We start from the raw sequence: 12135 nt of genomic DNA on the forward strand, positions 1-12135 counted from the left end.
TCTCTTTATCAAGTGCATACTTCATTGTATGTTTGTAAATCCTTTCACAAGGTGCACCTAGTAGTCCTTATTACTCCTAACAGGGTAGATCATTATAAGTGATCAATGTAACCCTTAATAGGCCAACTTTATACTGCAACACTAAAGCTTGTGGGTATCATCCCCACCCTAGTTTTACTTTCTATTTGGAAGGTTTCCAAGTCACCAAATCTTTGTGTCAAATTTTTATGAATTCTTTCATGTTTCTTATGCATGCAATTAGATTAGATCATATGTGAAGAATTAAATGCTAATTAAACCATTGTATTAAGAGTTAAAATTGTAGACATTTTAGAAGTTAATGATTCACCCCTCCCCTTTCAGTAACTTGGCATAGTCTATTATATTTTCAATAGTCTGTTAATACAAATCTCTCTCAAAAGGAGAAGACTTCAGAAAGGAGTGATATGGATAAAGGGCCAGCAATGAAAACCTCCTTTTTAGCTAAATATATGTCTCCCATGAGCACTATACCAATATGGTTGAAGAGGGAGGTTATGATTCACAAAAGAGGTAGTTGGATATAACTCGCGAGGAGAGTATGGATGAGCTGGTAAAAGCAATCAAGAAGCCTGAGCCACCTATGAGTGGTGCATAACAATTGGCCTTCATAATGAAGAATAAAGACTAGGACTTACTTGGCCATATAGCCATCCCTCCTCTACATGTGGATACCAAAGATTTGACTCCTAAGGACTCTCATATTAAAGAAGTCCTGTTAGGAAACCCCATAGTAGACATAGCTAAAGTAACGATCACTATGGGTGTTAAGGAGGTGTTTAGGCAATTAGATGGAAATGGGTCTAAATTGGTGATGTTGTACAAATGGAGAAAAAAGATAAAGGGAATGTACAAGTTGATTAATTTTTGGGAGCATGTCAATAATGGTGTAACCATTTCGAGCAAAAAAGTATATAGATAATACAAGGTAATTTGAACCTATTACATTACATTTAGTCTAGTGCAGAGAAACTAGCATCTATAGTGAACTGGGAATTTGGTTTGATGGAAGAAGTAAAGACCTGGGCTAAGGACCCTAAAATTTTGACAACAATAAAGGGTCAAATATATCACACTCTCATGGATGTATATACAATGGAAGAGTTGGATAAACTAGAAGATTGGATTGAGAAGATAGAGGTAAGAAATATGGTCATAGAAGGAATTCATGAAGATATTCATAAGTTAAAAGACCAAACTTAAGAGACAATTTTGGAAGCAGAGAAGTATTATGATGCCATTACCCTTGAGATTTTTGAATATGAGTAAAAAATAAAGCTCAATTTAGTTCAATTAGTGGTCAAACAATTAGAAAGAACTTTTGAGGATGCTTCGTCTGATGAAGAAATTAGGCACACATTTAAGACTGAAGAGGTATTGTTAGAACTGGACACTAGACAATTTTGCGAAGACTCAAATGGATCTCAATAATTATCGACCAACAACCTAGCATAAATATGAGGCTTTATATTTTCTAGATGTTACCCAAGTGATAAAGATTATAGATAAATTCAAGATAAAACATGTAGACATAGCTTTGGCATAAAGGGGAAGAAAATCTGGAAGTTAGAATTTCAGTTTTGACACTTGGGGAAATTTTGGATTTTTTGAACCTACCACTAAGGTGCGCAAGGTGTGCAAGGTTCACTATTCTAGAGATGCACCAATAGTTAACTACAAGTTTCTAATTTAGAACTTTCCATACATTGGAAATGCATTCTAATGATAATTCAACTCCTACAAACACTTATAGAAGGTTGAGCTTCCATTTTTAGAGTGTCCAGTGACTTAGACTCTTTGATAGCTTCCTTCTTCTTAGCTACTTCTTCTTAATTTATTTTAAGACATGTAAAGGCTCATGGACCCATTAATTGTTATAAACAAGGGTGGAGTCCTACTTAGCATCATTTAGAGATTTAGTTTGTATATAATTAGATTTGTTTTATTACTTCAGAAGCATATGTTTGCATTAAAAGATCTCTAACTCCCAACACAAATTGAGGAGATGATTTCTTATAAATTCAAGAATATAACATGTATTCTAGGCCGTTATTTTGATACAATAATATATGCTATTGGTACTCTCATTCTGAGTGTAGTTATTCTTGCAAGAGTGTGTTATTTTTGTGAATTATTATTAATGATAATAATGGAGCCAATAGTTTTGTTGTGCAATATTTTTATTTTGGTGTTTTCCATGTGTTGATGAACTCTACTGATGTACCAAGTTGGAGAAGAGGTCATCCTATTGGTCCTACATAACTTCTTGTCTCGCATGAGTGCACTTTCTGTGGCTTTGTGGTTCAATGAGAAGTGAAATATCTTTTGGTGTTTACTAAATTTCCATTAATGATTGTATCAGTAGATTTGAGGAAGCACTACTCCTATTTTCATTGGTTTCCTACCTGATCTTTTCAATGATTTAACTAACAGACATGTTACCATGATGTTCATTAGGAATTTCCCTTTCATGCTAGTTTCTTTCATCTCTCGTTACCTTATCTTTGTTATTTTCTTTGCTAACACTTGGTTAAATTAGGCATTCATATAGTTACATTATTAGATTTAATTCATTATAAAAACATAAAATACCAAAAATATATCTCTTTTGTGTTTTCTTTTGAAACAACAAGCAGATTGAATATCTTATCTAAAATTGGTCAAAACTAGCAAAGGCCTCCCTGTGAACAAACACATTTGTCTTCAATTGAGCAGATTTCAGTAGGTTGCAAGATCACTTGGAACCTTGGAGTTGATCCTAGATTAGCTTTTCAAGTGAGGAATTTGAAAGGATTCCTACTGTTAAGCATCATGCACAATGACAACTCAATAGAACCCAGTGACCGTTGTAGGGATCAAATCTTTCAACAGATTTGAAGGAAATGAGTTAAATTAGATTTAAATAATAAACAAGTGTTCCATCCAATATCTTCACTAGTTGTAGAATGAAATTCATGAACAAATTAGAATGATCCACCTCAAAAATAAAAAGGAACTTAAATATCATTTTGATGATTGCTCACTAATCTATTTGTTCTTGCAAGATGAGTAGATGGAGACAATGCAATTCAAAAATGGATGCAAAAATCTATTTTTCTTAGTTAAATATTATCCATAAATGAATTAGGATGATCCAAACAATACAATCCCATGGCTCTCCATACCCAAGATATGCAAAAACCTGATAGTTGTATTGCTAAAAAAGTAACTTGGTGTTCACCAAAAGGAAGGAAACTAGCAAACATTAACATACAACCCACAATAGGCATTGAGTTTAAAAAATGCTCCAAAAAATATATGGCCTCTTCAACTCATATCAATTAGTATAGAAGATAGAAGACTAGAGTGCTTGTGTCATATTATCAAAACTAGAGTGCTTGTTTAATATCACTAAAACTAGAGTGCTTTTTTCATATTATCAAAAGAAAATAATTATTTGAATCTTTTATATTAAAATATTAAAATAAATTGTATTGATGTATTCGAACCAACTTTCCAAGTATAAGCCAATATCACCTCTTTCACATATACTGATGTCTCCTATTATTCTCACTTCCATACTAGGATCTTTGTTATAAAAACTTATGTACTTAGAGGTTTTTCAGTGTTTCCTATGTCCTAATTGATTTAAGGATCTAATTGTGTTGATTTGGTATCCCTAGTGGTTAAAAGGAATTGTTAACATATATTACCACTTTGTGTGAGGAAATGAGAGTCCAAAGGAACTAATTTAACACTTCACATACTCAAAAACACAAACTAATGAAATGCTCTAGATTAGGCCAAAAGAGGTTGATGCATTCAATAAGAGAATACTTACACAAAATGAAGCCAAATCATGCTAGAAAAATAGGGTATTGGCCCTTCTAGTTTGCTATTTGATAGTTTCCTAAAAATGACACATTCAAAATGCACTTATGAGAAAAGACCTAGAATGAATGAAATTGATTAAATAATGATGGTAAGTTAGTTTGAATTTCACTTGGTTTCGAGAATACTTTAATATTCTCTACTTAACAAGGCCAACTACATAAAGTGGAAGCTCATTTGGCCTCACCCCCTCCTCCTAACATCAATCTAATTTCCCCATTAATATCTCATTACACACTTCATTCATTCATTCATCCATTTATGAACCATAACATCCAATCAATACAATCAAATAACATTCATTAATATTATATAACCTTCCTTAATACACACCACTAATCAAGAATTTATTTACACATAAAAATATTCATTAACATGACATAAAATTCAATGTTAATACACATCATTTATAGATAATTACTTATAACAACATTCTTTCATTATCCAACAAAAAGAACATCAAGATCTTTTCTGCTGCAATAACAAGTAAATGGGTTAAATTATTGCATACATTTTTTTACGTTACAAGTATTTCATTAATCAGTAGAACATAACATGAATTTTTCTTCATCTGACAATGCCACATCATGTACAATAACATTTTAATCTACCACCACCTCAACATGTTGAACACTTCGAACATGCTCCACTCATTCACCATGATGTTCAACATGCTCTAAAATATTCAAAAAAATGTTACACAATCAATTGTAATTAAAGATGTTAATTCTATTAATAATTACATAATTTATTTCCAATAGAAAATTAATACCTCCACCACTACCATGCACATCATAGCCTTCGTCACACCTAGGTTTTGTGATAGGATTTGAAGGCTGCAGTGAAATGTCATGCACATTGTTTAATATATAAAACTAAAATAGTCAATTTATGTTGAAAATTAACACCAAACATGAAATTTCTCAACTATTCAATTTGATTTAATTTTCATTTTACCAATTTACCTATGTCTCATCTGGTGCACCAGATTATTCAATATGGACTTTGGATTCTTGGCATATGCACGCAGCCACAACTTTATAGCCTTCATTTAAGGCCATTTTTTTGTCTTCATCCATGGGCTCTACATTGAATTCTATGCCCTAATTTTTTTTCTTAATATCATATGTTTTGCATGCATGATTTGATGAAACCTTATATAAAAAAAAATTGACATGAACAAAACTATTTGCAACCTTATATAAAAATAATTGATATGAAATTACATTGCTTCTACTTACAAGTTGAGAGTGAAGGTTCAAATAGCCACCAGAGCCAAGTTTGTGTTGGCCAACCTTTTGTACTCTCACTTCTGTAGCTTTTGATGTATCCTACAGTTTATGAAAAGTTTGAAACATGTTAGGTTATATATTTATAAAGATCACTAATTAGTGCATGATTACATTCTACTTAATACCATTATGCCATACCTTCTTTTTACCTCTTCTAGTTCAATTCCTTTACCATGTATCCTTTTTCCTTTTGCATCTTCTATTATTTCATTCCACTCTATTGGTGGAATCATAGGAGGATGCTCATACTTTGGGTTATCCTTTATACCCCTTCTATATTGGTCCCTCACAATCTTTATATGTTTGGATGTTCTTTTAAGAAGTAGGGCACTGTAAAAAATGTTTTTTCCAAAGAGATCCTCTAAAGATGTATCGAGCTGATTTTTTAATTCAAGATCTTGTTCATTCTGCCTTTTTTGAAAAACCAAAATTGTTAGACGCATAACTTTGATATAATGAAATAAATGGAAGAAATGAAAAAATATTGTACCAATGATATGAAGCTACACACCTTTTACATATGGTGGGCTCAAATAGCTTCAATATCATAAAAAAAAACATTTCCTACAAAAACATCATGGGATTATTAGTCTAAAATGAGTTATGTATAAGAAAACTACAATTACAATGTAAATAATTACAAATTTAAAGCACCTAGAAGCTTTGGTACTTTTAATGGAGACATAATTTTCTTGTTCAACAACAATGACCTAACACATGAACTAGTACTAATAACACGAGCTAATCCAGGAAATGGTTTAGCTTCAGTAGTAGTGGTCTTTGTTCTTGTATCAGCTGTAGGTGTATATATTAGTGCACAAAATAGGTCCATGAGTATAAAATGCACCCAACAAAAAAATATCAATTCATGATTAGCACATAACAAAACATAGCAAAACATAACAAAATAAGGTTTTACCAATTGTATTTGGTACATATGAAGACATCTGCAAGCTCCTTGTTGCTAACATTGCAGTCGATAATATCAGAGTGATGATTGAAGGAGGTGTCCACACTTCATCATGAGATGAAGAATACATTTTTAGAAAGGATATTCTCAATGAATAAATAACAAATGGGGTACTAGAGGCATCCCTAACATAAGTTGAGTCGATATTGCATTCAAAGGTTAAATGAATGGTTAAAGGTTAAAGGAATATTGACATGAAGGATGTATGCTACAATCCTCACCATCTTGACCATGTTTCACAGGTGTCAAAAATTCCTATAAGAACACATCATATTTTAGATAATGATCCATAAGATAGTATTAAATATAAACATCTATTTAACTTTTATTATTACTTAAGATTAATTACTTCTTACCTTCATACAATTGACTCTATGTATCAATACATCTTTGAGTGCCTCTGTCTCCTCACTTTTTTTTTGTTCTAGGACAAGGGTAGAAATTTCTTTACTATATCTATTTATCATTTGAGTAGCCATGAAATCAGGGTTAGTGGTACATGTGATGTCATCTTAAAATGCTGACTCAATTTCAGATCACATTTGATATGTTATCATTTTTTAATTTTCCCTATCAATAATTATCAAGTTGTGACATCAATATTAGTAAAATTCTATCAAAATAACTCCAAAGACATAAAGAAAAGAACATAATAATATGACATTTATTTCTATATAATTTGTACAATTACACTAATTAAGGTTTACATTTCCTAAAGAAGGTGTGAGAGGTACATCCTTGCCTATGCCTTTTGGTGGATCCATGTCGCCATGTGAAAAAGATTAGTAATTCTTAGCAACTAGGAGCGAAATGAAAGTAATAGACTTACCAAAAAAAATTATTAATAAAATAGTAGATTTTAAATTGGAATCAATATTAATTGGAGGCAATTGGTAACGAGGTCCTACATTCTCCATCAATTCAACAACTTTATTATAATTGACCTTTATGCCATCCATAGAAAATAAGCCCAAACCATGTAACGAAGATAGAGCTATGCAATATATCCTAACTTTAATAGAAAAATTAGTGTTAAGTAGAGGTAGTAACTTAGGTACCCATTATTTTTGAAGATGTGTGTACCTTAAGGGAACCTGCCTATCATCTTTGGTCTCATTATCATAAGAACATGACCCTCAGTCAGAAAGGAAAAAATCAATTCATTTATTGAATTTTCTTGTAATCTTTTGACCTCTAAGTAATCTCCCTATTTTAGACCTACTAGATATCTCACTTTTGTCTTATATTCCCAATTTTTTCTCACTTGAGGAAGATAGGTCAGACAAATGAATATTTGGTGATACCTGCAATCCATCAAATGAGAGACATAGTAGGATCTATATATTTTTTTGAATAAAGAGAAGGAAACCAAATAATAAATTTGATGTCCAACTAAAGTTTATGTGGTCAGTAAAGAGAAGACACAAATAATAAATTATATCTATAGGGTTTATTGAATTATACCTATCGATCCATGTCATTGTGCATGATCCTAGTCAAAGGCATTAATTTTTTTGCATATTTAAATCATTTATCTTAAGTTATCCAAGAATTACATGATATGTAAGCCACACATTATGTAGAAGACAAAATTTACATGATGCAAAATTATGTGTATATACTAAATGACATTAGAGTTCAACAAATAATAACTTAATTATAAAAAAATACAATTCAAAAAATTTTTTGTGAATAAATCATTACCTCATACATGACATTGATCATACCTTAACATACATTTCATTGATCATATTTTTGATCATCCTCGTCATCCATATCATCATCATCATCATCACCATCATCTCAATTTTCACCTTGATCATCATAATCTCTATCATCATCATCATGGCCAACACCACCATTGTCTTCATCACCATTATCATGACCATCATCACCTTAATCAACACCATCATAATCACCATGATCATGATAATGATCATCATCACCATCACCATCAACATCACCAAAATTATCATCATTTTCTTCTTCTTCGTTGTGTAGTAGTCATTCATGATCATCATTTACTCTATCTTCTGATTCTTCAGTATCTTCTTCTTCCATCAAATTATACTTTATTGACCTTCCTCTTCAATCATGTCTAACAACAAATGACCAACCCTGTTTATGTGGAATGCCAAAGTAAAACAATTTTCGTAGTGCCTACCATGTTTGCAGTCTATACCTTGTTATATTTTGATTTGAGAGATACTTATTACTCATTTTATATTTACATTTGAGATGACCTAAGGGTTAGATGTAACACCTTGATTTCAGTGTCATAGATGTTAAACTACTATGTTGTCCAGTTTATCATATTCACATAATGATTCCATTTTGAGATCACAGTATGTTTTGTGATGATATTTCGTTATCCAAAATCTGGACATATCTTTGATTATGTTATGTGATGGATTTAATGCTATGGTTATTTACTTAATTCTTGCTTCATTATACTTTATGCGAATGTGAGTGATGTAAATGGATTATTTTAGTATAATTGAATAAATGGTTAAATTAGGTATTTAATGCATTTATTTATTTGGCTATGTTATTATATGAAATTGCACTTGATCATGTGTTTTAGTATGCAGGATTTATATACCTGGCAGTGGCACATGGAGTTAGTTATTCAAATGTTCATTTTACAAATGTGATCCTTGTATGGTTGACGTATCTTATTTAAATGTTAAATTAAACCTTTTGGTGACTTGATAAATCTAGACTCATTTGCATTATGTGATTAGACTAGTGAATGTGTCTGTGCATTTATAGTTTTGCATTGTTGTGAAGTTGTTATGGGTTTTTGTGATTTTGGTTTCAAGGCTTTTAGGTTTTATTTAATTGATTTTTAATTTTTGGTAGCTTTTCCATAGATGAATTCCAATTACTTGGAATAACCTATTTTTGTTTGCATGGATTCAGGGTCTAACTAGTTTAACTGGTTATTTACCCTAATTGATTATTCACTTGAAAAGTGAATAAGTATTGAAAGAGAAAATTAATTCGTCACTTTTCACTTTTGGAAAATGAGAATTTGAGAGCTTTTCTCAAATCCTCTTATGGAGGATTGCATCTTTGTTCATTGTAAGAACTGTAGGCATGAGATCTTCACAAGATCGGTCCCGTTGGATCTAGCTTAGAGAGATGTTATTTTGCCATGATTTTTGGTAAGTTCTAAGGGTTATTTATTTTATTGTGATGATTCTTGTTTTTTCCCTTTTGGCTATCAGGTAGGGCTCTCCCATTTTTGTGTTTCAACTCCATTTATGGTTATGCTTCTAGTAGGTATTTGTTGGGAGGTTGAGAAATAGTGTTCCTCTCCATTTTTGTTTGTTGGTTTTGCCCGATTGGTCAGGTATGAACACTTTCTCAATTTTTAGGATGAGGGTTTGGGGTTTTGCACCATTCTACTAGCCATTTTTGCATACGGTGTTCGAACCTAAATGTTACTCAATTTTCATGGCTTTTGTGCCCTAAGACTAGATGAGTTTTATTTTTGAAATTTTTTAGTTTTGGGGTTTTTACCTTGATTTGCATTCTACCCAATTTTCTTAGACTTTCTTGGCATGATGTTGGTCATGGATTTGGATCATCCATTTGGATGTCAGTTAGAGCATTTTTGTACTTTTATGTTGCATGGTGATGCATGTCGCATTTTTCCTCTCAAGCTATTAATCACTTGAGTATTTTATTACTTATTTTCTCATCCAACCCTTGTATTTTGATATTCATGATGGTGGCCCACTCATGAGCACATGCACGTGCATTTATCAGGTGACTTATGAGGCCTGAACTCCCGGTGGTAATTCGATTGAGTTGTGTATTTTGGGTTAGGTTGGGAATATGCATGCCTACGGGCACTCATCATGGGATGAGTATGGGTAGGGTAGGGTAGCTTCATGGAGGGGCTTCAACCGCAATTTTGGTGACTTTTCCCAAGTTGACAAGTAGAAGGCTTAATTAGTGATAACTAAATAAAATATTAGGTTGTAATAAAACTTAAGATAATTAAAATATGTGAGCACCCGATTAAGTATGAGGACACAATTCATGAGCCTTCCATTGGGAAGTTGACTTCAGCAACCCACTCACTTGGGCTACTGGATGCCATGCTATTTCCCCTCTAGGAAAGTCCCTACATAGTAACCCATTGAGTGTCTAAGAAGGACCTATTGTACTTGCATTGTTTGATGATCTTGCTTTCAATTATTTTACTGTCTGGCATGAGTGTTAGCCATGGATGTTTGTTTCATGTGTGTTTGTGGTTGGATCATTATCTATGTACAAAGATAGTCTATGATCCCTAGTAGTTTGATATAGATAATGATCCATAGATAAAGATACCTTCACCACTACTGGGGATCGATGTAAAAAGATAGTCTATTGTTCTAGTGTGACCATTGCTTGATGTCTTCACTTGATACTTTAGATTCTAGAGTATACTTTCTTATGATTTATATTTTCATTGGAATACTTGGATATCATATTTAGATGATATTAGTTTATTTGGCATATTCCCTTGTTATGATGTTTAGCATATGATTAGATGATGTGATTTGATTAGTTGAAATCTATTGCTTTACTAGTTAGCATGTTAGATTTTGTATGCTTATGATGTTATTATGCTTTAGTAATGACATCCTCATAAGAAAACTATGACTATCTAGTTAGCAGTTTGGGATGTTATACATGGGGGATGGCTAGGACCTTCGAGGTCTCATGATGCTATTATGGTTGGGAAGAACCGCACATTTAGTTTTGTTGTTTTCTTGTACATTGTGATCTTGCTTTCAGTTCCTTCCCTTAGTGCTATGTTTTAGATGGTTAGATGTAGTTTCTATCTTGTAGTTATTGTGTTGGAGTGCCTAAGCCTCAATTTATGGATATGATACTCCCCATTGTGGAGGAATAGTTTTACCTTACTTTTGTATTTAGTTTCCTTGCTTGCTATTATGATTCCTTGCGCGAGAGTGTGAAGTTTTGTGTATCTCTCTATGTTTCTTCACGTGGTTCTCTATGTTTCTTCATGTGGCTCTTTGGGTTTATTCATGTGAATTTTTGTGTTTCTTCACATGGCTCTTTGCACTTCTTCATGTGGTTCTTTGTACTTCCTCATGCGGGCCTTGACATAAGTTCTATGAGTTTTGTGGCCGGGCTAGGTATTCCTTTGTATAGGAGGGTAGTTTCTCACAGGGTATGGTGTATTTCCTCATGTGAAACTGTCATTTGTGTTTTCTTGCATGAAAAATAGGGGGAATCTCCACTAGTTTATGGAGAATGCAATTAGGTGATTTGAGTACCCTTTAGGATTACTTGAAATACCATGCTTGAATAGATCAGAGGTTTTTTGTTCTATTGTCATCTTTGGTTTGTTGTCACATAGTTGTCATTTTGTTCCATTGGTTTGGATAGTTGGTTAAGTCTTCTATTGGGATCTTATTGATCCTCGTATGTTGTATGTCATGCGCATCCATACTTATTTAAAAAAAAAATATCTTGGCTTGTATTGAATCTTTATTTTAAGGATATCTGGAAGGGGCATTACACTTTCTCACATTGGCTTGGAAGAGCATAAGGCTTATCTCTAACTGGCTCAAATGACCTTGTATTAATCATTGTAAATTCATTATTATATTCAATAATAATTCTATCAAGATCATTTTGATTCAACCGTAGCTTATACCATTTGACAACAAATAGAACTAATTTGAATGAATTAAAGTTGCACTCAAGTATATCATAAAAAATGCCATAGTATTAATTTTTAAATTATTTCAGATGCATGTCATTTCTAGATGGAATATTAGTGACCTCGAAGACTACATTTATCTAAGAATCACAATTTTTTTTCGTATTTTCATAAATTTTTATGCAAAATTTATGACCATGGTAGTACATAGCTTTTTGGTGTTTGATATGCAATTATTCAAATAGTTCAATATTATTTGCATTGATCTGTAAGTT

Source organism: Cupressus sempervirens, chromosome 2 (assembly GCF_028749045.1).
Source record: "Cupressus sempervirens isolate cs-2001-9-10 chromosome 2, ASM2874904v1, whole genome shotgun sequence".
NCBI lineage: Eukaryota > Viridiplantae > Streptophyta > Pinopsida > Cupressales > Cupressaceae > Cupressus > Cupressus sempervirens.